The sequence below is a fragment of the Miscanthus floridulus genome, chromosome 16 (genome assembly GCF_019320115.1).
Source record: "Miscanthus floridulus cultivar M001 chromosome 16, ASM1932011v1, whole genome shotgun sequence".
NCBI lineage: Eukaryota > Viridiplantae > Streptophyta > Magnoliopsida > Poales > Poaceae > Miscanthus > Miscanthus floridulus.
The window spans coordinates 54,573,499-54,601,387 of NC_089595.1; the positions used below are offsets into that span (position 1 = coordinate 54,573,499).

The 27,889-nt window shown below is 49.5% G+C and overlaps 1 pseudogene; it reads right to left on the bottom strand.

Annotated features, from left to right (window-relative positions):
- Nucleotides 1-1,622: 1,622 nt before the first annotated feature.
- Nucleotides 1,623-12,582, bottom strand: LOC136510695 (uncharacterized; annotated as a pseudogene).
- Nucleotides 12,583-27,889: the final 15,307 nt, after the last annotated feature.

The following is a 27,889-nucleotide window of genomic DNA, read 5'->3' on the forward strand; positions in this document are numbered from 1 at the left end:
CAATTTTTGGGAGGTGCCCAAGGCCTCCCTACCTTTTTTTCATGGGTTGGAGTGAGTGAGCCGAGGAGGAAGAAGAGGGTTGCAGCCATTTATACATCGAACATTTGTAGGGGCGGCTGGTGATTGAGCCGCCCCTACAAATCGAACAGTAGGGACGGCTAGTGATACGAGCCGCCCCTACAAATCTACCCATTTGTAGTGGCGGTTCGTATCACCAGCCGTCCCTACTGTTCGATTTGTAGGGCGGCTGAAATCATGGGACCCGAGCTCACCCACTGTAGGGATGGTTGATAGTGGAGCCGCCCCTAAAAAAACCCTCGTTGCTAAAAATATATAATATACTGGTAGTGTATGCGAGGCATTAATAATATATAATATACTGGTATTATACAATAACCTCTATTTTAATGTAATTATAAAATATATCAACCATGGAGAAATGAAGACCACTGCCAGGTTGAAGCCACTAGACTGGCAGTGAGTCCAATACACTTAGTGCACGGTAGTCGGTACAGGCCTCACCCGGTAGTGATAATCATCAAATCACTATTAGGTCTGATGCAGATCCAGTAATGACACTCATCGTACCAGTGCCTGGGTACAGGCGTGATCCAGCAAGGACGTTGGAACTATCAATGCCAGCTGCAGACATAACACGGCAATGACGTTCGACCTATCACTGCTTGTTAAGAGGCTAGACCCAGCATTGATATCATCTCCTATGACTGCCAAGTATTGAATCGATGATGATAGGTGAATCTGATACTAACAGTGAGCCCGGGTTTAGCCGACAACAATCCATGAACCTGGAGTTGCATGAAAAAATCACCTTTTTTTAGAAGATTGGTGTACCTGAGTGTGTTCAAATATAATTCACATGTTTCATCGATAGTTTATAGGCTTCTTCTGAATGGACGTTAGGTTCCTGCAGGCTAAACTTTAGCCCTGTCACATAGGATCTTTATACCAATTAAGAGTATTAAATATAGGCTAAAATTAAAAACTAATTGCACATATGAAGGCTAATTTGGACGGATCTATTAAGTCTAACTAATAATAAATTAATTATGTTTCATAGATTTGTCTCGTAAATTAGCCCAGGGCTTCTATAGTTAGCTCATATTCAGTCCTTCTAATTAGCATCTGAAAATTCGATACGAGACTAAATCCCTACGAGCTTGCTGCAGAATCATCTCTTCATCAGGAACTCACGTGCATATACCTAGGGATGAAAACGGATCGGATATGGACGGATATCACCGATATTACATTTGTTTTCATATTTCTGTCCAGATTCGGATTCGAATACGGATAGTGTCAACTATGTCGGATAGGATACGATTGGATATCGACATCATCAATATGCGATTTGAGTATTCGGATACGGATACAGTATCGGATGTTGGATATCCGGACTCGGATACGGACAGATCTCAACCCCTCTAAACGGATTCGGTTTCGAATACGGTCGGAAAATAGAGTATTCGGATACGGATACGGTATCGGATGTTGGATATCCAGACTCGGATACGGACAGATCTCAACCCTTCTAAACGGATTCGGTTTCGAATGCGGTCGGAAAATATCCGTACCGTTTTCATCCCTGCATATACCTCATATATGTCACATCACACACAGGTATCATTTTATTGATTTGCTTCGACTAATTTCCATTTTTTAATGTGACGCATTTGATTCATTCACGTCCATTTGTAACCACATTTTGGAGACATGCATAGCCCATCTCTAGTCTCTAGAAAGCATAATAAGCCACACCGCCAGTTCAGAAGCATATATGGCATGATTCGCATCTGATCCGATCAGATGGCAAGCACGAGGCCAGGGAGGTTCCTGCGAGCCCGGTCGGGTAGCAGCCGGCTCTGCCACACCTGCTTTGACGGGGACCGCGAGAACGTCGCCTTTGCCTCCTCCGCCGCCGCAGCCGCGGCGTCGGCGCCACCGCCACCTCCGCCGAGCCTCGTCACGACGAGCGCGGTGTTGCAGTACTCGCGCACCTCGGTGACGCGGCCTCCGGGGCCCACGGTCCACGCGTGCACCCAGTAGAGCGCGCCCGTCGCGTCGGTGCCCTCGGCCAGCACGGTCGGACCGAAGGCGTCCAGGGACCGGATCTTGAACGGGAGGCCGCCGGCGCCGCCGGCGCCGGTGAGCAGGCGCATGAGCACCAGGTGCTGGTGCGCGCGCGGGCCGTGGAACCACCAGTCCACGTCCGGGTTCAGCAGCCGGCGCACGGCGTCCACGTCGCCGCGCTCCAACGCTCGGTACAGCTCCTCCACCACCGCCTTGCTGCTCACGGCCGGCGACGACTCGCCGTCATCAGGGCAGAAGCTGGCATCGCCGCCGCCGTCGGCGTCGCGCCTGTCGCTAGCCAGCTCGGCGACGTGAGTAAATTAAAGGCTCAGGAAAAGAGGGAGGAGAGGAAGTGTAGCCTGCCCTGGTGGAGTGTGCGCTGGAGTAGAGGTCGGTTGGTCCTTATATAGAGGAAGGTAGTCGCTGGTGTTCGCTTGTGATGTGAGTTTGATTATTCCAAAAGCATAGAATTTCTTTTTTGTGGGATAGGCTAGTGGTAATGCGATTCAGTTGCAGGTATATACCTTGTTGCTGCAAGTTAAGTATTGGATCTGCTACTTTTTTGACAATTGGATTGAGCAAGCTATTGCTACGTAGTATGGACTCACAGCGCAGTTACCTCGACATGGAATAGTTTAGTTCATATTTAGTGAAGTGGAAGATGCTTTCCCTACCAATCACCTAAATTTACACAGGAAAGCCACGCGGCTCGGAGGGAGAGAGCATGGACTCATGTCGCAGAGGCTCTCAGAGGGATCAGTCATCAGCGCCGAACACGACACAACGTGATTGGCTGATGGTACAGTTAGGGCTGACTTGGAAGTAAGGGGAGACACTAGGGATGGAAACTGTCATGAAGAACTAAATAGTTATTTAAATTATTTCTCTATGAATTTTCCACTCTGGAAAAAGTCAGGGATCCAAGTGAATTTTAGTTTCCAAATTATCCCTTACAGTAACCGGGAGCACTTAGAAGACGCGGATGCTACGTGGTATATGGAGTTTGTTGTTGTTGTTGTTGTTGTTGTTGTTGTTGTTGATTATTATTATTATTATTATATATATATAGCTGAAAACTGGAGTAATACATGGTTTCTTTTTCTTTTTTATGTCTTTGGTGTCGTGTTGCAGAAAAGCAACTGAATAGTAACAAAACTCCAGCTATTTTTGATGCTTGGTTTAACAAGTCTCTATAGTACTTCCCTCAGAATCATATACTAAGTACTAGTGATACAAAATCATAAAAATCATGGCCATGTTCGCTTGAGCTTATCAGTCAGAATCAGCACTACTTTTCAATCATGAAATAGTATTTTTCTCTCCTAACAAATCAGCATCAGCGGCGGCGGCAGAAACCATCAGCCGAACACAGCGCATATCGATCCCATCGGTCCAAGAGTAGTGCACCGGACAGATATGACAGATCATACCAGGTGAGCAATGAGAGGTTTAACTTCTTTATTATTGAATGAATGAATAATAAAAACACACAATAATGCTCCATTGTCAACAATCGTTGAAGAACCTATGTCAATTCCGACATGCTTTAATTTTCTATTCATCCATGACATTACTGAATTTAATTTGGACGCTTGCTAAACTTTCATATGGACCGGACTCCACTAGGAATCTGCCAGCAGCGAATTTTTATTTTGTTATTACCGCTGTTCTGTCGCGTCGTCGTTTGCATGTACAGTAAGTAGTACTATACGATCTTATTGCACTGCAGCCCGACAAAGATTAAAGAATAATGTGTCCTTACGGTCCAAAGGGGCAAAGAAAAAAATTGGCCATGCATCGATCTTGCTTTTGGCAAAAGTTAATTATGGAATGCATCACCTGGGCGAAGATCAATTGGTGAAGGCTGTGTTTGGTGACGAAGACTGATACGGCAAGCTACTATCCCGACTAGCTAGTGTAAGTCTACTCAGCCTGTAGCGCACTGTTGTTCCCTGCACAGCATCATCCGTGGATCTATCTATCTATTGCTCGTCGGTTTCTGCAACGCTTTATATGCGTCAGTGCGTTTCAGGGGCTGCGGCAACCAGGGGAGGAGTACGTTAGTGTTAGGTTTACGAAAGGTTATCAGTGTTTGGTGCAATAGCCGCATGGATTACGAAAGATCGATGGGTCAAGTGATAATGTCCTGTGTCGTTCTTGGATTGTGTGGCCGCTTATTAAGCATCTCCTAACTACACATAATTTTGGTTAATTACATCAGGCTGCCAAGCAAAAGAAAAAAAAATCACCTAACAGATGATGACTAAATCAAGTGACCCAATTTGACATATAACTTATTCCGATGTCCTCATTATATCCTGATCTTGAAATGCTATATAAGCACCATGCATCCAATGCTTATTCGATAAGGGAATCGCCTCAGGGAATAGGCAATGGAATGTTGGTAAAGTGCTTCATATTTACGTGGTGTTTGAGACTGCTCCATAAACTTCACCGTGGAGCAGCTCTATAAAAAACTGAAATTTATGGAGTATCTCTTTAGGTGCTCTCACAACTCCACAATTTTTCCTCGAACAGAGTATGTGGAACTGAAATCATTTAGCTAAAAAACATGAAGCGAAGCTAAAAAAACATAGAGTGGAGCAGTCTCAAACACCCCCCTTAGAATCCTACTTGCGAGCAAGCATATATCCCCCCTAAAAACTGGTATGGTATCAACAATATAGCCCATAAGACTATTAGGCTAAGGCTATGTTTGATTCAGTTTGTAAAAAGTGTTGCTGCTGTAAAAAAAAGTTAGGAGTGTTCGGCTGAGCTGGATTTTTACTGTTCATGCTGGAAAACATTGTTTATGTTGGAATGTTGTGAAAGAAAAACACTGTTCCGGTTAAAAAAATAAGCCGAACAAACCGGCTTAAAGTGCAGCCGAACACTGACGTCAATCATACGGTTGAAGTTGCTTTTTCCCATAAGCAGCACCTTTCATGTAGTACAATTTTTATAGCACCTTAGACTATACTTTTAGCTTTCAGTTTTCTGCTTTTCCAAATAGATGAAAATGGATTGACGTTTTAGAGTTGTTTTAAGGGTTCGGCTGGTATGAAAAATGCACTATTTATGCTGAAAAACATTGTTTTGATTGAAATGTTGTGAAAGACAAACACTGTTTTGGCTGAAAAAAGAAACCGAACAAGCAAGCTTCTTGTCAGCCGAACGGCACCAAAGAGAGAAAGTAGGGTTTTATAGTTATTTTAATCAAACAGCTTATAACTTTCTCATAGCACATAGTGTACAGTAGTTTTTTCATAGTTCACATTCCACAATAACTTTTTCAAAGCTCACAACTAAACCAAACAATCGATTATATATAATGTCACTAACATGCAGTGAAACGGTCAACCGTGCAGCAAAGCATGCATGATGTCAATGTCCACCTGTAGTTAGGGATGGATGAAACCGAATCAAATACAGACATATACCAGTAATCCTACGTTATGTCCCATATCCCACATTCTATCCCCTATTTTTTCTCTGATCTCAGAACAGGATACGGATCATTCGGATATTGATATTTATCTCATATACATATTAGAAATTCGATTTTAAGTATCCAGATTTGAATATGGTCGGATATTAAATGTTTAAATTTAGATAGTACTATCCATATAAGGTTTTGACCCTTTTAGGATAGACAAATATCTGAAAATATCCATCCCATTTTCGTCCCTAGCTCTAGTGCTTGGTGCATACTACTTGAAACATAAGCATTACACGAATGAGGTCAACCTACCATTGATGTTTGTACATATGTCAGTATTTAGCATGAAAAATTCCTCCACAGAAACTAAACGAATTGCAAGTTATAACGCAATTCACACTAAACCGAGGATAACCAGCCATATGTCAAATTAATTTAGAGGAATGATTCCTCTACTCAGGATCTTTATGATATTTGACACATGCTAATGCAGCATGTTCGTTGGTTGGTTTCTGGGCTGATAAGTCCTGTTGGTGCTAGGTTTGTTGTGAGAGAAAAATATTGTATCCATGGCTGATAAGCCCTGGCTGAAACAACAAGCGAACAAACTGAATGGTCTCCACTCTCCAGTAAGTTACTCTTGACAGTTGCTCTCTAATTACTCACAGATTTTATGTTACAAAACTGTATAATTATTAATACACATGGTATTGCATTGCGCTATGACAATATTTATCTGAGGATCTGAATAACTCATGTGTGCCACTAAGAATGTTTGACTGAGCCTTTTTCTGAAAGTATCATGTACATGTGTGCTATACTATTGCATATTGCTGAGTGCTTTTAACTAGTGGCTGCAAATAAAAGAGCAGGCAATTGCTGCCGACCAATTTAGAGACGCTGAAGATGTTTTCTCTAACCATGCGACTATTCTAGAAGATTATACATACAGAAGATATGAATCAAATAAGTGGCACTCTCGAACGCCAGGTACTGTGACCGAGTGACGGCAGGTTTCTAGTAGCTTCTTCATGGATGGTGGTGTGGCGTCGCTTTCGATCCCCATGCGCAGCCACGAACTCACGTAAGTTACTTTACACCAACTTATCATAGCATAGATGACTTCTTATATATGCTCACAGTTTCATAAATATCAAGGTGTTCCAATTGTCTAGTATCACTACACCACAACACCGCATCACCGTCAGACATCTGATGCTAAAAATTATTTTCATCGATAGATGACCTGTCGCTAAAGATAACTCACAGATGATCTATCGCTAATTCCTCATTTAACAATTCATTGTCTGTCGCTATAGGTAATCCTATTTAATGTTGAAATGTCTGTCGCTAAAAACAAGTGTATCGTCGATCTTTCTGTCGCTAAAAACAAGTGGCCCCCACCTAGCTCGCACACACGACTTACATTGAGCTCGCGTGTCCGCTTACATTGAGTTTTTTTAGGGAACACTTACATCGAGTTCGCGCGCAAAATTTTTGCCTAGCCCACAAATACAGTGAGAAACCCTAGACCATTTTCTTCTCCCAGATCCAAAATCCAGACAGCGCCGCCTTTTTTTCCCTCTCCCCAAAGCTCCCACCCGCTCGGCCCCTCTCCCTCCCCAAAGCTGATGCGCCCGTGAAAGCATCTAGGCCCCTAGTTGGGTTTCGGTGATTAATGACAATACATGATTACTATGACTAATGTATGTTTTGCAGAGGCAATTAAGTTAGGTCATGGTAATGGAGATCGATTGGGCTATCATGGTGGTCATGCCCCTATGATGGAAATCGTTTCGGTTTTAAGAGGATGGACGACAAGGTTAAGGATGAACTAGTTCTAAGTGTTGTTTGGTGTTGAAGAGACACTTAGAGTAGTTTAGGACTTTATTTTTTCTTTGGCCATACTATTAAGGGGGTATGGATGGGTAGCTTGACCTAGGTGAGTCTAGTGGGTTAGGTGTGGTGTACACTTGCTAAACCTAGCACTAGATAGCTCCTAAAAAGCCCTTAGATCCATTGGAGCAAACTTCATTCACGTACGTTCGAAAGTTGGAAGTGAATGGAGGGTCAAATACTGACCGGACGTTGGCTTCAGTGTGACCGGACGCTGGCGCGGAATCCGATCAGTTCATTTGATCAAAGTGAAGTCGTCTGGAAGTGGCCGGACGCTGAGAGGTCAAGTGACCGGACGCTGAGGGCCAGCGTCCGGTCAACTCCAGTAAGGTTCCAGAGAGCGAAAATCTCGACTGGACGCGTCCGGTCAGTACTGACCGGACGCTGGCCAGTGTCCGGTCACACTTTAAACACTAGAGTTCGGGGTGAACTGACCGGCGCGTCTGGTCAGCATGACCGGAGCGTCCGGTCACCCCGCAGAGACACATAACAGTTCATTTTTCTGCCCATGTTATAAATACTTTCTCCATTCTTGTATGGGGGGACTTTTGCTCATTTCAACAGCTGAGAAACACCTTTGAGAGTGCCAAGAAGAGCAAGGTCCTAGTGAGGTGATTGAGATGTCAGAATCTCAAAGAGAGCCCTCATTAGTAAGATCAAAAGTAGCAAAGTGTGCATCCACCCTTCTCATTAGGCTTGTTGTGGTCAAGTGAGAGTTCATGCTTGTTACTCTTGGTGATCGCCATCACCTAGATGGTTTTGTGATAATTGGGAGCTTGGTGATGATCCGACGGAGCTTATGGATGATCCAACTCAAGTTGTGAGCGGTTATGGGTGATTCACCGCGACGGAGTGTCAAAGAATCAACCCATAGAGAGCACTTGATCCTTGCGCAGATCAAGGGGGAGCTACACCCTTACGCAGGTGCTCCAACGGGGACTAGTGGGGAGTGGCGACTCTCCGATACCTCGGTAAAACATTGCCACATTCCTCCTTCTCTCTTTACTTTGAGCATTTACTTTGAGTATTTACTTTGAGCAATTCAATACTTATCTTTACATTCATAGAATTTTCATGTTAGAGTAGGATTGAAACTTAGGTTGGAAGACTTTTTGTGCGATAGAACTTTAGAAACACTTTCTAGGCACTAGGGGTCAATTGGGCTAACAATAGGATTTAATTATTGAAAGAAATTTAGAATTAGCTCAATTCACCCCCCCCCTCTTGGGCATCTTAATCCTTTCAATTGGTATCGAAGCCTCATGCTCACGTATTTAGGCTTAAGCACATAGAGAAAGATATCTCACGGGGATGGACCTCCTCCTATCTTTGAGGGGGATGATTTTCCATATTGGAAAATTCGCATGGAGGCGTACTTAGAAGCTCTAGATGTTGGAATACTTAGAGCCGCCTCATAAGGCTTCCCAAAACCTCGGGATGCTACTAACCTACAAGGCGATGAGGTGAATTACAAGAAATGGAATGAAAAGGCTCGAAACACCATCTTTAGAGGCCTTTGCAAAGATGTGTTTAACCGGGTGAGGAACCACAAAGACGCCCATGCACTATGGTCGGACATTTATGCGCTCCATGAGGGAACAAAGAGTGAGCGTGAGGAATGCTATCATCTTGTCATGAAAAAGCTTAACTCTTTTGAGATGCTTCCTAAAGAATATGTTAATGAAATGTATTCATGCTTGAATGTTCTTGTAGAGGAAGTCAATGGGCTTGGACTCACTCAAATGCAACCATCCGATGTTGTAAGAAAGATCTTGAGTGTCCTCCCCATTGACAAATATGGGCATATTATGATCGTGCTTCATCAAGGTGATTTTTCCACCGCTACACCGACACAAATCTTGGGAAAGATCAATGCTCATGAGATGTATATACACATCACACCTCAAGATGGCTCATCCTCTATAAAGAAGAAAGAAAAGGACTTAGCATTCAAAGCTAGCCAAGAGAAGGGCAAAGCAAGACTTGAGTATGAGAGCTCAAGTGATGATGAAGTTGATGATACAAGTCTTGCTCTCATGGTGAGAAAACCTGCCAAGATGCTAAAGAAGCTCAACAAGAGTGGCATCAAGTTCGATGGCAAGAAGAATAAGTTCTTCACTAGCTCTAGAAGAAAGCCAATCTCTAAGATAGATTGCTACAATTGTGGAGAACTTGGTCATCTAGCACACCAATGCACCAAGCCCAAGAAAGATAAGTTCAAGAACAAGTACAAGGGCAAGAAAGATGACTCAAGTAATGAAGAAGATGAGAAGAAGAAAAACAAGCCATACAAGAAGAGAGATGACAAGAAGAAAGACTTCCACAAGAAGAAGAGTGGAAAGGCATACATCGTCGGTGATTGGCTCACGGACATTGATTCTTCTAGTGGCTCATCTGATGATGATAGCGACAATAAGAAGGTGGCCGCAATTGTTATTGACTCTTCATCATCTTCACCGCCACCATCGCCATCATCCTCTACACACCTATGCCTCATGGCCAAGGGTGAACGCAAGGTATCAAATGATGATGATAGTAGTAGTGATGAACATGCTAGTAATGATGATAGTGATAGTGATGATGATGAATATGAATCAGCTTCTTATGATGATCTTGCTAGATTGCTAAAACAATACACTAAGATCATTATAAAGACTAGAGCTAAGAATGATTCACTTTTAGCAAAATATGATATGGCCAAAAAGGCTAGTATTGAGCTTAGAGAAGCAAATGATGCTATATCATCCAAACTCAATGTCAGTGTTTCGTACAAGCACCGACAAGTAAATTTATAGTAATGCGCGTTAGCCTCGGATGGTGCGCTAAATGACACAAGATTTATACTGGTTCGGGCCGAATGTCCCTACGTCTAGTTTGTTGCTGCTCGTGTTATTAGCACCGTGAATGATTTGTAGTAGGGGGTACAAACGATTGAGAGAGGGACTGGTCCTAAGTCTCTAATGGAAGGGTTGAAAGGAGGCCAAGAGCTTGATCGCAGCTTGACTATGTGAGTGTTGTGTACTATGCCATCAAAGATCCGTCCCCTTGATGGAGGAAGCGCATCCCCTTTTATAGATGAAGGGGCTGGCTTTACAAGGGTGAGGGCTTTAGGATGCGTACTCTACCTAGTCTTGTGGCCCATGTCTACCCGGCCTGGTTCTTCATTCTGATGAGTGCGAAGAAAGATAAGCGCCTACAATACTGTCGATGCCTCTGTAGAATGTCAGGTTGGTTACAGAATGCTGCCCTACGTAGGGTATGGGCTGCAGTATAGTGGTTTTGACTTATGAGTCTCCCCCAACCTTGCTCCGCACGCCTTCTGGTTCCTATGAGTCTTCGTCGGAGGGATGCGGGATCAGGGTCCAGAGTAACGCCGTGGCCAAGGTCTTCTAACTTGGTGGACCTGAGGGGTCAGGAAGCGGACATAGCTCCCTTGGGTCCATAGCGTGGTGACAGAATATCCGTCGTTCGTGGAGATAGCAAATCCTTTTCTGGAGCATAGCGATTGTCGTATATCTTCGTCGGGTTTCGTGTCCCAAAGCTAAAGGCGGCGCCTACAACTCTACAAGGCGAGGGGCACGCACCTGAAATACCTTTCGGGCTTTGCGGCGCCCAAAAGGGTCTAAAGCACATGTCCCATCGTTCCCTGGCAGTACTTTTCCTGCTAGGGCACAGGGTATGGTCCTTGGAGCCATGGTTGACCCAAATGTCTTGTCTTGCCCTGTACCCATCACCATGAGGGAACAGGGAGAAGTTGTCAGGTAAGATGGAATCAGTCTTTATATATCAAGCAGGGCGAGGCTCGTTCCTGGCCATCGGGTGAAGCGGAGGCTAGTCCTTATCTCTTGGTCAACGAGGCGGAGTAAGGCGAGGCGGAGTCTATCCCTCAGCCCTCGGGCGAAACTGAGCCCGCCCTAAAGGCGTCGGGCGAGACAGAGACTAGCCCTGAGCCCTCGGGCAAGGCAGAGCTATCTCAAAGGCGTCGGGTGAGGCAGAGTCTATCCCTCAGCCCTCGGGTGAGACCGAGCTCGCCCCAAAGGCGTCGAGCGAGGCGGAACCAAACTCATGTCATTCGAGCAAGAGACGTTATGGCGCCCTTATCCATCTAGAAGTTTTTAACACTTGGTGGTTATTGGTTCCACCTTCTGGGGTACCCCGGTATTAGGTCCCCGACAATAGCCCCCGAGCCTCTAGGTGATTCGGATAGAACCGCCTGGAGGGTGTTTTTGATTTTGTCGGAGTTACTTTGCCAGAGGGTGCGCGCGAGCGCACCTGATGGGTGTAGCCCCCGAGCCTCTGGGTGATTTGAGTAGGGTCACCTAGGGGGTTGTATCGGACTCTTCGCGGGTAGGGCTGAAGGACTTAGTTTTTCGTCAACTGGATATATTTTTTTTGAGGGGGTCGTGGTGTCCCGTTCGTGGGGATCTCATTCAGGGCTGACCTAATTGGGGCTTGTCCGTGGATAGGGATCCTAGTAATACTTGCGCCCTTGATTTCGGATTGTTCACGGACCCATCCTTAGTTGGGCCGGTCATCGAGCTTCTGGGCCCTAGGTGCGCCAAATAGAGAAAATCTTTGTGACTTGCCTTCCTCAGGTGGGAAGAAAGTCCGAATTCACCTAGGGAAGACAAACCATCCACCGTGATTTTCGGTGGGAAAGAATAGGGACTGCGGGCGTGTGTCCCGCGACGTGACGTGGCGGTGCACGTGGTAGACCCGGAGATCGAGGCGGACGGTTGCCATTCTCACGTCCGTTGCCCCTATAAAACCACGGGGTTCGCCCCCAAGGTTCCGTATTTCACCCCCTTGCCTTTGCATCTGAAACATCTGCCGCCAATCGTCCTAGCCTCCTACGCTCGCACCGCCACCGTCGACCGGCTTGCATCCGTGTTGTAGCTGCCGTCAAGCTTGCACCTGCCCTATAGCCGCCGTCAAGCTCGCGCCCACCTTTCTCCCCAATTGCTTCAATGGAGTTGTGGGGCAGATCTAGCATCACCTCACGGCATTTGGAGGGCCTCGTCCGCCATGGCCTTCTCCGCCCGCTGTCCGCCGTCTAGGAGTGGCTGCTACCTGGTGATGAGGGTGAGCCGGCACCGCCCGAAGGGTATGTCATTTCTTTTGCCATCTTCCATGAGCGGGGATTTGCGGTACCCGCGCATAGATTCCTTCGGGGGCTGCTGGATTATTATGAGGTGGAGCTGTAGCATCTAACTCCCAATGGGGTTCAACATATGGCGGCGTTTGTTGCCCTGTGCGAGGGTTTCCTAGGGATCGATCCCCATTTTGATCTGTGGCGATATTTCTTTACCATTAGTTTGTCGAAGAGGAAGGTTGGGGGGAAGGATGTGAGCATGCCGATGGGATGTGCCAGCGTTCATCTGTGCCATACCCGGTCGAAGGGTTACCCGTTCATGCGTCTGTGACCTCCAACAAGGGATGGCACTCGCAGTGGTTCTATGTTAGGGATGATGTGAGTGCCACCTTGCCGAGGTACACCGTGCGCCTTATGGAAAAGGCTCCGGAGTCGTGAGCTTGGGGAGTCCAGTTCAAAGACAAGAAACACCTCTCCGACCTTCTTTCCGCCCTCCAAGCCCTGAAGGAACGGGGCGTAAAGGGGACGGGGATTATCGGCGCCTATCATGCGAGGAGGGTGGCGCCGCTGATGGCGCGCGTGCTTCCCCTGCATCGGATGATGCTTGGGATGTTGTTCGAGGGGACGGTGCTTGTTGACGAGACGCTCCCTTTTTCGGAAGTGGCGCAGCGTATTAAGGAGGCGACGAAGCCAACGAAGGATTCCGAAGGCAGCATCCTCAACATTGTGTATCCAGTGCCTGGACATCCCCCAATGCGGCCGGAACCTAGGTTCTTCGAATTCGTAAGCCCTCTTCTCCCGTGCTCTTTCTTTTTCCTAAATCTCCATTCTTTTTTATACTTGCTGTTGCGACGTTGGGACCAGCCGGGGGGCTAGTCTTCAAAGATAGTCCGGTTCCATTGCTAAAGGACAAGGCCGTGGCGGTGGCGAATCGACTCGTGGCCAAGCGGGACAAGAAAGCAAGGGAGCAGATGAAGAAGGCGAAATGACTGAACCAGGAGGCACGGGATCGGGGGGAGGACATGAGCAGTGATGATGACGACGACGATGATGATGATGACGATGAGGTAGTCGTCGACGTGGATTGGGGTGTCCTAGAGGACGAGGACACGCTGACAAGTGCCCACCCATCCGTGTAGGGACCCTTCCCGTTCCACGTGGAGGGAAGTGAGTCAGTGCTGTCGATGGAGGCTGGAGAGTCCACCGCTTCGCATGGCATGCCGGCCAAGGATCAGTGGATGGGGGAAGGCGGGCCTACCACCGCCGACCCTGAGGTGATGGTGGAGGGGAGTGGCTCTGATGCCACGCCCCATGAGACGATGGAGGGGAGCGGCTCTGGTGCCGCGCCCCACGAGGTGAGGGAGATGAGCCCCACTGCCTCGAAGTAGGGGGCAGGCTCGAAATGGTCCTACCAGATGAGTCGGGGCAGGGATCTGGGGATCCATCCCCAAAACGCTTCCGCTGGCCGAGGGCGTCAGCGTAAGCTGCTGAATCCCCTGTTTTCATCCTTTTTCCATTTCTATTTTGACCTAATGGCTATTACCTTTGTGTAGGTTCTTGCGGATGGGTCACCCCTTGGGGCTGGCGCCCAAGAAGAGCCTCGCCATTCAAGTGGGATGGATGGCATCGCCTAGCGTCACCCTTGTTTCGGGCAGGAGTGGTGCCAACGTTGGAGCCATGTTGGCCGACCCGACGGCGCCTGTGGTGGCGCCCACGCCCGCGGTGGTTACCAAGCAGGCGGCTTCCTCTAAGGCAGACGTGGTACAGCCGGCCAAGGGCCACATACCGCCGGTGGAGGTGGTCATGACCGCACCAAGCCAGGATCAGCCGGGCGTAGCCGTGGTGGCGCTTGAGGGCGTAGTGCAATCTGCGCCACCGGGGGCCCAGGTGGATCCGCTCGTGGCGCTCGAAGCAGCCCAAGAGGAGGATCCGATCAGAGGGCCCTCGAGCGTCATGGTGGTGGTGCCACATAGGATCAGGAGGGAGCCACCCTCAGCCCCCTTGTCGGGAGGCAGCCGCTCCCCCATGCGGGGGGAGCCGCCGCTCTAGTGGATGGTCGCCCAGGATCCGACGGCGGCTCTTTTCTCGCTCGATGATCATTTCGAGAGCATGGAGCAGGAGGGTCTTGACGTCGGGATCTTGACCATGCTGGACACCCTGGAGCAGGCCAGAGGAGCCCTCCGTGAGATCGTTATCCCTACTACTCAAGTATTCGCTTGGTTTTCTTCTTTCTTCGCATGTTTTTGTGTTTTCGTATTTCTGATACCGGTATTCTTCCTCTTCAGATTCTTGTTGCTCATAGTTGGAATAAATCCTGATTCCTCTGCGAGCAGAAGGTGGAGTGGGATCGGCTTTCCGAGGAGGCCCGGCTGCAAGCAGATATGGCCGCACTGCTCGCTGCCGCCCAGGAGCGGGAGGCCTAGGCGTGTCAGGACATGGAGGAGGCCCACGGGATGTTTGAGGATTTGTCGGCGAGGTCAAAACTGGATGAGGAGGAGATCGCCAGGCTCCAAAAGGAGCGAGACGAGCTACTGCAGAGGAATGATGCGGCTAACGAGAAGGCCGGTGAGGTCCTGAAGGAGCTGGAGATGGAGCGGGACCTCAGGCAGAAGGCCGAGAGTAGGACCATGACCCTTCAGTAGAAGGTGGACGAGGACGTCGAGGTGGTCCGTTCTCTCTGGGCGGATCTCGGTGATGCGGTGAGCCGAAGGTTGAGCACCGAAAATGTCTCTGTCAAGCTGGAAAAGGAGCTTGCCCATGTACGAAGGACCCTTCAGACCGAGAGCGGCGAGCATGATCTTCTGCAAGCTGCGGTCAGGGTGGTCCTTGATGCCCTGAAGGTGGTGGAGCTGGTGGAGACTAGCCCGCTCGCGGCTCATGCCGTAGGTTTCACGGCTCGGGTGGGCCAGCTCAAGGAGAGTGCTTTTCACGCCGGGATCACCCAGGCCTTCACTATCGCCCATGCTCATTACGAGAAGGAGATCCACCTAAAGGTGATGAGCGAAGGTTTCCCGTCTACCTATGAGGATGATGAGCTAGAGGCAATTGAGAAGATGGTGGCTCCCCTTGCGAAAAATCTGGCGGATAATCTGAAAGAAATGGTTCTCCCTTCGCGGGAGTAGTTAGTCGAATAATTTTGAGCACAATTTATATGTAATATGTGAACAAGTGTTGGTATTTTCGAGTCTGGATGCAGTTTCATGATTTTGCTTCATAATTTTGTTTTGTTTGATTTTTTGCGATCTTACGAATCTGTTCCCCCGAATCTTGCCGCTGGTCTTGATGTAAGGAGATTGTTTCGAAAGAAGGAAGGGAGGTAGCCGTACCTTAACCAGCCCCCGAGTAAGGTTCGACCCCCTGCATTTGCTAGGGTCGAGGGTTACTAGAGACTGGAACGTTCAGATGGAATCCCATTCCGTGGTTTTGGTGACAGGGTCAGCGAAGTCCTTAGATGGCATTGCAATATTCCTCGCCCTGTCTTCCAATAGAATTCCCCAAATGGGGACTCTATGGGCTCGGCAAGGTAGGGCCTTTGAACCTGTGTCCTTGTATTGAGCGGCTCGAGCCCCTGGGCCTTGTCAGGGTCTGATAGGGGTCGGCCATAATTTGCGTGTTACCCCATCCTCGATTTTCATAATCGGAGGGGCTAAGTAAACGACACTTGCCTTGATGGCTCGAGTATCGCGCTCAATGAGCTCGCTAACGGGTACGTTCATGTAGAATCTGGGTCCATCATTTGCTGATGGGGTCGGTAGAGCCCTCTGGTGGCACTCCACAACTTCTTAACCCACCTCCTGACAGATGCCCAAGCTGTTCGATAGGCTCAGGCGGCCCGATGCCCTCTCCTCGATGGAGATTCTGTGGTTTTGGCTCGGGGTTAGAATCGAACGAGAAAAGGTTGAGACGTCCCTGTCCACTTCTGAGCGGGGTCAGGCAGGGCCACTAGGGCTCATCTCGGTTACTTCTCCCTGGCTCTTGTTTGGCACGAGGTGGCCTCGAGCCCTTCGCGGGCCAGCCTTTGAACCTTGGCCTGCTGCCACCTATATCGAATGAGGCAACGGCCGTTTCATGATGTGACACGAAGCGTTGCAACATTTTGCATATGTATAATATAATCGAAATGAAGGCGGGGTCGGTAACGTTACCTTGGCGGTATGAGTGACAGAAAGCTCCTACCAGATGTGTCCGTGCGGGGTTCGAGCCCTGGTGTTTGCGATGAGGTTGGAGTAACCTGCATAAGAATTGCTATTCTTTGTTTTTCGTATCTCGGTGGCGGTCCGAGCCGTTTAATTAACTTGGGCAACCTGACAGCTTCTCCTTTGGGGGAGATTCTGTAGGCGGACCCCTCCGAACCCTTCTTGAGAAGGCAGACATCGAAGCTGGAGACACGAGGGGCGTTGAGTATGGTTTTTCTGGTGAAAAGAAACACCGTAGCTACCGAGGCGTAGGGTCTGCTAGTTCATCCAGTTTTACTCAAAGTTCTATGCCCGTATTCTGCACCCCTGGTTTCAAGCGTACGGAGGGGTCGTGTGAAGAGGATGTCTAGACTGGTAGACATCCTCGGCAGCCCCCGAGTGATGTTCGTGTCCCCGCCGTTTGACGGGGTTGGAAGTTCGGTAATAAATCTTTAACGCGTAAAGTAACAAGTTAGAGATGCTTATCTTTCTTTGGACGTTCGTTCATCGTCTCTCCTGGGCCGCATGGTCGACCCTGGAGAGCCGTTGGGCTCCCCTTTCTAGAGGTCCTATTGTTGGATTGTTCCGTGGTCCTGCATGGGGAGGCGAAGGGTCGTCTGCCCATGTGGGTGCCTTAATTGCCACGTCCGGAGTGGGTCAGTGGTGGACCCCGCCCAGGCAGTGTCTAGTTTGACCAGGGGGGATGCCTCGTCAACCAGGGTGCATCTCGTCAGTTCCGGCGCGTCCCCTCAAGTGTCTATCAGCATTGATTCCGTATTTAAGGAGGGGAAGGGAGAGGGTTTTTTGTCCAATCTTTCGCCTTTCCTTAGCTGCAGTGCCTCCTCTTTAAATAGGGAGGGGGAGGGGAGTTCTCATCCCATCTCCTCTTCTGCCTCTGAGCCACTACCTCTCCTTCTCCCTTTCCGCTAAATGCGTCCGTGCGTCACGGCGGTTCCTGAGTGAGGAAGAGTAATGCCAGAGAGAGAGAAAACTCACAAATCCGCTCATGAATCTAGAGCGTGATGTCGAGCCGGAGGTCATCCCACGTAGATGAGAGGGTGCGTGCCACCCTTGCTGAGGAGTCACTGCTGCCAAAGGAGAAGGAGCGCTGGTGGGCGCCGTACGTTGTCGACTTCGCTGTCGTTTGCTATGTTCCTCCCTTGGCGAGAGGTGTTTCTTGCTCTGACGCCGTTGTTAGCGTTGTGGCTGGCGATGATGGCGTAGTTCCCAGATGCCCTGGCGGAGGCGTCACTGTCGGGGTTGTGGCTGATGACGAGGGCATAGTCCGTGGATGCCCTGGCGGAGGCGTTGTAGATGACGGTGCCTTTGAGGATCCCGCGAAGCGGCGGGATGTTGCCGATGGAGAGTGTGGCGCGGTGGCCATAGTAGACGAGCTGGCCCGTGTACACGCCCTGGGCGTCGTCGATGGAGAGCGTGGCATGGCGGCCGTAGCAGATGAGCTGGCCCGTGTACATGCCCCAGGCGTCACCGATGGAGAGCGTGGCGCGGTGGCCGCAGTAGACAAGCTGGCCCATGTACACGCCCCGAGCGTCACCAATGGAGAGCGTGGCACGGCGACCGTAGCAGTACTTTAGTAAAGCTAAGCAGAGACTGTAATTGAATAATTTTGTGGGGACGCCCCCGAGTAAACAGTCCTCTGAATTTATAAGTATATTAGTCCTTTTTGTAATGAAATCACTTTGTAAGTGGCGAATTTGTGCAAAAAATGAACAAATTTTTATCTTTTGCTTATGGCAAGCAATTTTTTATCTTTCTCTTTTTTGTAGAAAAGGTTTTAGTGCCCTCTGACCCTTCTCATGGTCCAAGTCGTAAGAAACTAGGAACGTGGGCGAACTAATTCTGATTGAGCTGGTGAGCAAAGAGGTTGTAGCCGCTGGGGCGTAGGTCTCCCGCAGTCCTACCAATTGTATTTAGAATTTGTTCCCAAAATCTTAGCCCTTAGGACTTGTTTATGAGAAGAATGGAAAACTTAGAGAATATTTGCAAATATAACACAGGAGGTTTTTGCAAGCATAATGCTTGTATTACTCATGTCAGCCCGAGTGAGGTCTGATCCCTCATGATTTGTAGGGGTCAGAAGTCACTAAGGATCGAGGTTTTGTAATAACAAAAATTGATAAGGAAGAGTATACGCTTATTTTAAGGGTAAAAACGACGTAGCTGCTCAATGTTCTAGGCATTGGTGAAGACCTCGCCGTTGATGGTTTTCAACCTGTAGGCGCCCGGGCGAAGTACTTCCGCGACGACGTAGGGCCCTTCCTAGGGCGGGGAGAGTTTGTGGCGGTCCCTGTTGCTCTACACAAGGCAGAGGATGAGGTCCCCGACATTGAAGGCTTGACCCCGTATCCGTCAGCTGTGGTACCGTCGCAACGCCTACTGGTACTTAGCTGAATAGAGGAGGGCGATGTCGTGGGCTTCATCTAGCTGGTCCATGGCATCTTGGTGAGATGCCTTGGCCCCCTATTCGTCGTATGCTCTGATTCTTGGTGCTCCATAGTCGAGGTCTGTTGGGAGAATGGACTCAGAACCATAGACCATGAAGAAAGGTGTGTAGCCGGTGGCCCGGCTAGGAGTTGTCCTTAGGCTCTAGAGCACGGCCGGGAGCTCAGCGAGCCAGCGTGCGCTGAACTTGTTCAATCGGTTGAAAATTATGGGTTTGAGGCCTTGAAGGAGCATGCCGTTTGCATGCTCGACCTGCCCGTTCGTCCGGGGGTGTGCGACGGCTGCCCAATCGATTCGGATGTGTTGTTCATCACAGAATCGAACGAATATCCTGTCGGTGAACTGCGTGCCGTTGTCTGTGATGATGGAGTTCGGTACTCCAAAGCGATAGATGATGTTAAGGAAGAATAGCACAGCTTGCTCAGATTTGATCGTGGAAATTGGTCGAGCTTCAATCCATTTTGTAAACTTGTCTATGGTGACAAGCAGGTGGGTGAAGCCCCGGGCGCCTTTTTGAGTGGCCCAACCAGGTTGAGCCCCCAGACCGCGAAGGGCCACGTGATGGGGATCATCTGGAGTGCCTGGGCTAGGAGGTGTGTTTGCCGAGCATAATACTGACACCCTTCGCAGGTGCGTACAATTTGCTTGGCATCGGCTACTGTGGTGGGTCAGTAAAAGCCTTGTCGGAATGCATTTCCAACCAAGGTTCTTGGTGTGGCATGATGACCGCAGATTCCACTGTGGATGTCGCCCAGCAGGAGCTTCCCCTGTTCGCCAGGGATATAGAGTTGCAGAATACCGATGTGACTCCATTTGTAGAATTCGCCCTCTACAAGAACGAAGGACTTAGCGCATCGCGTGAGCCATCGGGCTTCCGTCTTGTCTGTTGGTAGTATGTCATGGAAGAGGTAGTCGAGGTAAAGCGTTCTCCAGTCATTGGGAGGGCCAGACTCCGCTGCTGGGTCCTCTTCAAGCTCCATAACCTCAGGGTCAGGTGAAGCAGTTGGTGGATCAGCCCCTGGGGTCAGACTAGATGGGCCATCGTCGGCTTGTTCCAACCCCGCATAGCGTACCAAGGGTTTGTGTTGATCGCTGGCAAAGATGCCTGTCGGGACTGGCTCTCGGCCGGACGTTGCTTTCACGAGGGTGTCAGCTGCTTCATTGAGGTGCCTTGGGATATGATTGAGTTTGAGGCCGTCGAATCTGTCCTCTAGCCGTCAAAGTTCTTGATAGTATGCCTCCATCTTGGCGTCGTGGCAGCATGACTCCTTCATGACCTAGTTGATGACCAGCTAAGAGTCGCCCCTGACATCGAGGCATCGAATGCCTAGCTCGATGGTGATTCGTAGGCCATTGATGAGTGCTTCGTATTCTGCAGTATTGTTTGATGAGGGGAAATGGAGCCAAACCATGTACCTCATGTGGACCTCGAGGGGGGATACAAAAACTAGTCCTGCTCCAGCGCCCTTCTTCATTAGCGATCCATCGAAGTACATTGTCTAGTACTCTTGATCGACGACTGCTGGTGGCATCTAGACCTCGGTCCACTCTGCGATGAAGTCAGCTAGTACCTGAGATTTGATCGCTGTTCAGGGGGCATAAGAAATGCCCTGATCCATCAGCTCGAGCGCCCACTTTGTGGTTCTTCCTATAGCGTCATGGCTATGGACGACCTCGCCAAGGGGGAATGATGTCACTACTGTTACAGGGTGTGATTTGAAGTAGTGGCGTAGCTTCCTCTTGGTGATGAGGACGGTGTAGAGGAGTTTCTAGATTTAGGAGTAGCAGGCTTTGGAGTCGGATAACACCTCGCTAATGAAATACACAGGGCGCTGCACCTTGAAGGCATGCCCCTCTTCCTCTCGCTCTACCACCAAGGTGGAGCTAACCACTTGGGTGGTGGCCGATATATACAGTAGGAGGGATTCTCCGTTGCATGGAGGAACTAGGACCGGGGGTTTAGTTAAAAATTGTTTAACCATGTCAAGTGCCTCCTGAGCCTCGGCTGTGCACTTGAAGCGGTCAGATTTCTTTAGGAGTCGATAAAGGGGGAGTCCTCGTTCGCCGAGGCACAAAATAAATCGGCTGAGGGTGGCAAGGAACCCTGTGATCCACTGAACCCCCTTTATGTTTTGGATCGGGCCCATCCTTGTGATGGCTAATATCTTCTCTGGGTTGGCTTCGATGCCACGCTCGGAGATGATGAAGCCAAGCAGCATGCCCCTCGGGACCCCAAAAATGCATTTTTTGAGATTGAGTTTGATGTCGTTTGCCTGGAGTTTCGCAAAGGTTTGTTCAAGGTCGGTGACAAGGTGGTCAGCTCGCTTGGACTTGACTATGATGTCATCGACATAGGCCTCAACGGTTCACCCGATGAGGTCTCCGAAGCAATTGAGCATACAACGCTGGTAAGTTGCCCCAGCATTTTTCAGACTGAACGGCATTGAAATGTAGCAAAATGATCCGAAGGCGGTGATAAAAGATGTCGCAAGCTGGTCAGACTCTTTCATCGCGATTTGGTGGTAGCCAGAGTATGCATCAAGGAAGCAGAGGGTTTCGCACCCTAAGGTGGAATCGGCTATTTGGTCTATTTGTGGCAAAGGAAACGGATCCTTTGGACATGCTTTGTTGAGGCCGGTGTAATCGACACACATTCTCCATTTCCCGCTCTTTTTTCGCACAAGAACAGGATTTGCTAACCACTCTGGGTGGTATACTTCCTTAATGAATCCTGTGGCCAGCAGTTTGGCTATCTCCTCGCCGATGGCCCTACGTTTCTCCTCGTCGAAGTGGTGCAGGCATTGCTTCACCGGCTTGGAGCTCGGGTGAATTTTTAAGGTATGCTCGGCAATCTCCCTCAGGATGCCCGACATATCTGAGGGTTTCCACGCAAAGATGTCTTTATTATCGCGGAGGAAGTCAACGAGCGTGCTTTCCTATTCGGAGGAGAGCGCGGTCCCGATACAAACTTTTTTGCCCTCAGAGTTGCTGGGGTCGAAGAGGACCTCCTTGGGTCCTTCCGCCGATTTGAACGACCCGGACGACCTCTTCGCATCGGGTGCCCCTTCAACGACCTCCTCCCTAAGGGTGGCGAGCTCTTCGGAGACGATGACTGTGGATGCGTGTCTACAGCATTCGACTTCGCACTCGTAAGCGCGCTAGAAGGAGGTGCCGATGGTGATGACCCCATGGGGGCCCAACATCTTCAGCTTAAGGTATGTATAATTGGGAACGGCCATGAACTTCACGTAGCATGGTCGTCCCATGATGGCATGGAAAGTCCCTGAGAACCCCACTACATCGAAGGTGAGAGTCTTAGTCCGGTAATTGGACCGATCCCCAAAAGTGATGGGTAGATCGATCTGCCCCAGTGGCACAGCTTGCCTACTAGGCACGACGCCATGGAAAGGCGCTCGAATGGGATGGAGGTTCATTCAATCGATGCCCATCTTGTCGAGCGTCTTGGCGTACATGATGTTGAGGCCGCTGCCTCCATCCATCAGTACTTTCGTGAGCCGCTTTGGATCGATGATCAGATCGACGACAAGTGGGTACCTTCCTGGGTGTGGGACGGCATTCGGATGGTCAGTCCGATCGAAGGTTATGGCAGATTCCGACCACCAGAGGAAGGCTAGAGTGGCCGGTCCGGCTGTATAGACCTTGTGGCGCGTGACCTTCTGGCGGCGCTTGGAGTCATAGGCCATTGATCCTCCAAAGATCATGAGGGTGCCGGTCGGTGTTGGGAAGGCGTCGTCCTTCTCCTCTGCATTGTCTGTGGCAGGAACAGGCTCCTTCCCCTACTCCCCTTTGTTAAGGCCCCCAGACAAGTATTTGCGCATCAGGCCGCAATCCTTGTATAGATGCTTGGCTAGGAAGGCATGGTTTGGGCATGGCCCCTCGAGCATTTTCTCGAAGTGGTTCGGAGTGCCCTCCGCGGGCTTCTAGTCACCTTTGCGGTCAGCAGTGGCCACGAGCGAGTTGTTGCACCGTTGCTTCTTATTTTTCCTTTTGGTGGGACGGTTGGAGATGCCTTCGCCGGCGTCCTCGTCCCGCCTCGTCTTTCTGTTGGAGCGATCAAAGATGGCTCCGACCAGCTCCTCTCCAGAGGCGTGACTGGTGGCGATGTCCAGGAGTTCCTTGGTAGTCTGCGGGCCCCTGCATCCTAGCTTGTGGACCAAGGATTCGCAGGTTGTCCCAGATAGGAAGGCTCCTATCACGTCGGCGTTGGCGACGTTAGGGAGCTCATTGCACTGCTGAGAGAAGCGCCAGATGTACCCGCAGAGGGTTTCATCGGCCTTCTGGTGGTAGTTCTTGAGGTCCCATGGGTTTCCAGGGCGTTTGTACGTGCCCTGGAAGTCACCCATGAAGATCTCTGTCAGATCCGCCCAACTCTGAACAGCATTGGACGGTAGGTGCTCTAGCCATGCTCGCACCGAATCGGCCAAGAACAGCAGGAGATTGCGAATAATGAAATCATCATCACTCGCACCACCGGCCTGACATGCAAGCCGATAGTCTTTAAGCCAAAGCCCGGGATTTGTTTCGCCAAAATATTTAGGGATGTTGGTAGGCGGTCGATACCTTAGGGGGAATGCAGCATTGAGGATGTGTCGACTGAAGGCCTAAGGACCTAGTAGGTCGGGGCTTGGGCTTCGGTCCTCGTTGTTGTTGTAGCGTCCGCCACGTCGAGGATGGTAGCCACAGTGTGCTGCTTCTCCATCGTCGCCATGGGCGTGTTTCCGAGCATCGATGATGCTACGTACATCATGGCCAGGGCCGAGGCATTGATGCACTAGGATGGTGGAGGGCTACCTGCTGCCTAGCGGTGTTTGGTGAATGGATGCATCCCCAGTGGGACGCATTGAGGGCATGCGCTGGTTGGTGTTAGGTTCGCGTCGTCGAGACAATGAACTTTTCGCCTGCTACGCCACTGCACGCTTAAGCAACGTGCGAATCTCCCTGTGGGCCTGGTGATCTTCAGACGTTGCGGCCTTCGGGAGGCCGTGAAGCAAGGCTGTCGTGGCGGTGATGTTCTGGCTTGCCTGAGCAAAGTGAGGGAGAGTCCCTTCATTGGTGAGGATCCTCCGATGCACATCATGGGCCGAGGCGCGTGCATGCCCACCATCTCCGTGACGCTTGATCTCCTCCTCGATGTTTCAGTACTCCCGGACAAGCTGTTGTCCGGCGTCATCGATCTCTAGCTTTTTGTGCTCTTAGTTGCTCCATCCTTACATGAGATGGAGCCACCGTCTCTGCCTCGATCCTAGCATTAGGGTTTCCTATTGGGGTTGTCTCCTCTCCGGAGACGCTTTGGACGTGCCCCTCGGGGGTTTGTGTCATGAAGCATTCTCGGGAAGGGTGATGGCTCCCCTTGCTGGAGTCAAAGCTAGAGGACGACTCTAGTTCCTCCGCACGGAGCCCATAGAGTGTCTCTAGATCATGTTCGATTACCCCCATGAACTCGCTGTTCGTAGGCGGCTGAACCATGCGTAGAGCCAGAAGGTGGCCAGCGGTCGCTGCGACGTTGCGGAGACCGAACAAAAACACTATCGGGGCGCTTTGTACGAGGCCTTCCGGAAAAAGGGTGATGCTGTGCGGGGGCTCCCTGGATAACTGGGGTCTAAGGGAGTCACCCCATGGGCCCTCAAGCCTCAGACGGCTGAGGTTGATGGAAGGGATAGACTGTGCGGCCGTGTGGGTCAGCGCCAGTTCTCCTCCTAGTGTGACAATAAAATCTAGGTCACCAAAACGCATGTGTGCACCCGGCGCCTAGCTGATTGCATGGGTGGCCATCCGAGGCCTGATCTAGAACGCGCAAGTCCCCTACCTGGCGTGCCAACTGGCAGTGTTTCGTACAAGCACCGGCAAGTAAATTTATAGTAATGCGTGTTAGACTCGGATGGTGCGCTAAAGGACACAAGATTTATACTGGTTTGGGCCAAATGTCCCTACGTCCAGTTTGTTGCTGCTTGTGTTATTAGCACCGTGAATGGTTCGTAGTAGGGGGTACAAATGATCAAGAGAGGGACTGGTCCCAAGTCTCTGATGGAAGGGTTGAAAGGAGGCCAAGAGCTTGATCGCAGCTTGACTGTGTGAGTGTTGTGTACTATGTCATCAAAGATCCGTCCCCTTGATGGAGGAAGCACGTCCCCTTTTATAGATGAAGGGGTTGGCTTTACAAGGGTGAGGGCTTTAGGATGCGTACTCTACCTAGTCTTGTGGCCCATGTCTAACCAGCTTGGTTCTTCATTCTGATGAGTGCAAAGAAAGATAAGTGTCTACAATACTGTCGATGCCTCTGTAGAATGTCAGGTTGGTTACATAATGCTGCCCTACGCAGGGTATGGGCTACAGTACAGTGGTTTTGACTTATGAGTCTCCCCCAGCCTTGCTCTGCACGCCTTTTGGTTCCTATGAGTCTTCGTCGGAGGGATGCGGGATCGGGGTCCAGAGTAGCGCCATGGCCAAGGTCTTCTGACTTGGTGGACCTGAGGGGTCGGGAAGCAAGCACAGCTCCCTTGGGTCCATAGCGTGGTGACAGAATATCCATCATTCGTGGAGATAGCAAATCCTTTTCTGGAGCGTAGCGGTTGTCGTATATCTTTGTTGGGTTCCGTGTCCCGGAGCTAAAGGCAGCGCCTACAACTCTACAGGGCGAGGGGCACGCACATGAAATACCTTTCGGGCTCTGCGGCGCCCGGAAGGGTCTAAAGCACCTGTCTCATCGTTCCCTGGTAGTACTTTTCCTACTAGGGCGTAGGGTATGGTCCTTGTAGCCATGGTTGACCCGAACGTCTTGTCTTGCCCTGTACCCATCACCATGAGGGAACGGGGAGAAGTTGTCAGGTAAGATGGAATCAGTCTTTAGATATCGAGCAGGGCGAGGCTCGTTCCTGGCCGTCGGGTGAAGCGGAGGCCAGTCCTTATCTCGTGGTCGAGACCGAGCCCGCCCCTCCGGGGTCGAGCGAGGCGGAGTCTATCCCTCAGCCCTTGGGCGAAACCAAGCCTGCCCCAAAGGCGTTGGGCGAGACGAAGACTAGCCCTAAGCCCTCGGGCAAGGCAGAGCTATCTCAAAGGCGTCGAGTGAGGCAGAGTCTATCCCTCAGCCCTCGGGTGAGACCGAGCTCACTCCAAAGTCATCGAGCGAGGCAGAACCAAACTCCTATCATTCGAGCAAGAGACATTATGGTGCCCTTATCCATCCAAAAGTTTTTAATGCTTGGTGGTTATTGGTTCCACCTTCTGGGGTACCCCAGTATTAGGTCCCCAACACTCAAGGAGCTCAAATCTTCTAAGAAAGAGCTTAAAGATAAACATGATAAACTTGAGAGGATACACAATGAGCTCATCACTAGCCATAACAAGCTAAAAGAAGAATATACAACTCTAAAGATCAATTATGATAACCTTGTTATTGCTCAAGAATTCTCATCCAATGAGCCACATGATGCTACTAACGATGTTGTTAAGATTGATATAGCTACATCATGTGATGATTTGATCATTGAGAGCATTGAGCAAAGTTCTAGTAGCAAGGGCAAGCAAGTGGTGGAGGCCGATGATTATGATGAGTTTGTCAAGCTCAAGAATGATAATAAAAAGCTCAAGAAAGATCTTGAAGAACTCAAAACCACCAAGTCTATAGTGCTAGAAACTCTTGTTCATGATGATGGTTTGATTCTTGAGAATGAAAAGCTCAAAGAAGAGAACAAGAAGCTCAAGAAAGAGAAAAACAATGATGCACTCAAGGAAGAAAACAAGAAGCTCAAATTGGAGAAAGAGCATCTCAAGATTGGATTGAGCAAGTTCACAAGAGGCAAGTATCTACAAAGTGAGCTACTTATGAACACCGTCATGAAGATAGATAGAAGTGGCATTGGGTCTTTGGCAAACCTAGAAAAGAAGGCTCAAGCTCAACAACAACACAAGTCAAAGCCAAAGCCAAAGACATGCTTCGAGTGTGGACAAGAAGGTCACTTTGCCCATGAGTGCCAAACTCCACCACCACAACCCTTGCCCAAGCATGCTAGACCTTTTGCCTTCAATGCTCACTACATGCTTAGAAAGGATTCTAGTGAAATGATAAAAGTCATATTCTTAGGACCTCCCAACAAGAATAGGCCTAAGAAAATTTGGGTTGCAAAATCACTTGTTGAGAAGGTGAAGGGCCCTCAACAAGTTTGGATTCCTAAAGCTTGATCTCTTGTGTGTAGGTGAACTACAAGACCGGTGGAAGTCATTGGGTTATTGATAGTGGTTGCACACAACATATGACTGGTGATCCTCGTATGTTCACCTCACTAGATGAAGAAGTAGATGGACAAGAAAGAATCACATTTGGAGATAATTCAAAGGGCAAGGTTAAAGGATTGGGCAAAGTGGCTATATCAAATGATCATTCTATCTCAAATGTGCTATATGTTGCTTCATTGAGCTTCAACTCGCTATCCATTGGACAATTATGTGATCTGTGCTTCCAACACTTGTTCACCGAGAAGGAAGTTGTTGTATCTAAGAAGGATGATGATCAAGTGATATTCAAAGGATTTAGATACAACAACCTATATCTAGTGGATTTCACCTCCGAAGATGCAAATTTGAAGACTTGTCTATTCACCAAAACAACACTTTGGTGGCTATGGCATAGAAGACTTGCTCATGTTGGGATGAGCTCACTCAAGAAGCTAATGAAGAATGATTTGGTGAGAGGGTTGAAGGACATGAAGTTTGAGAAGG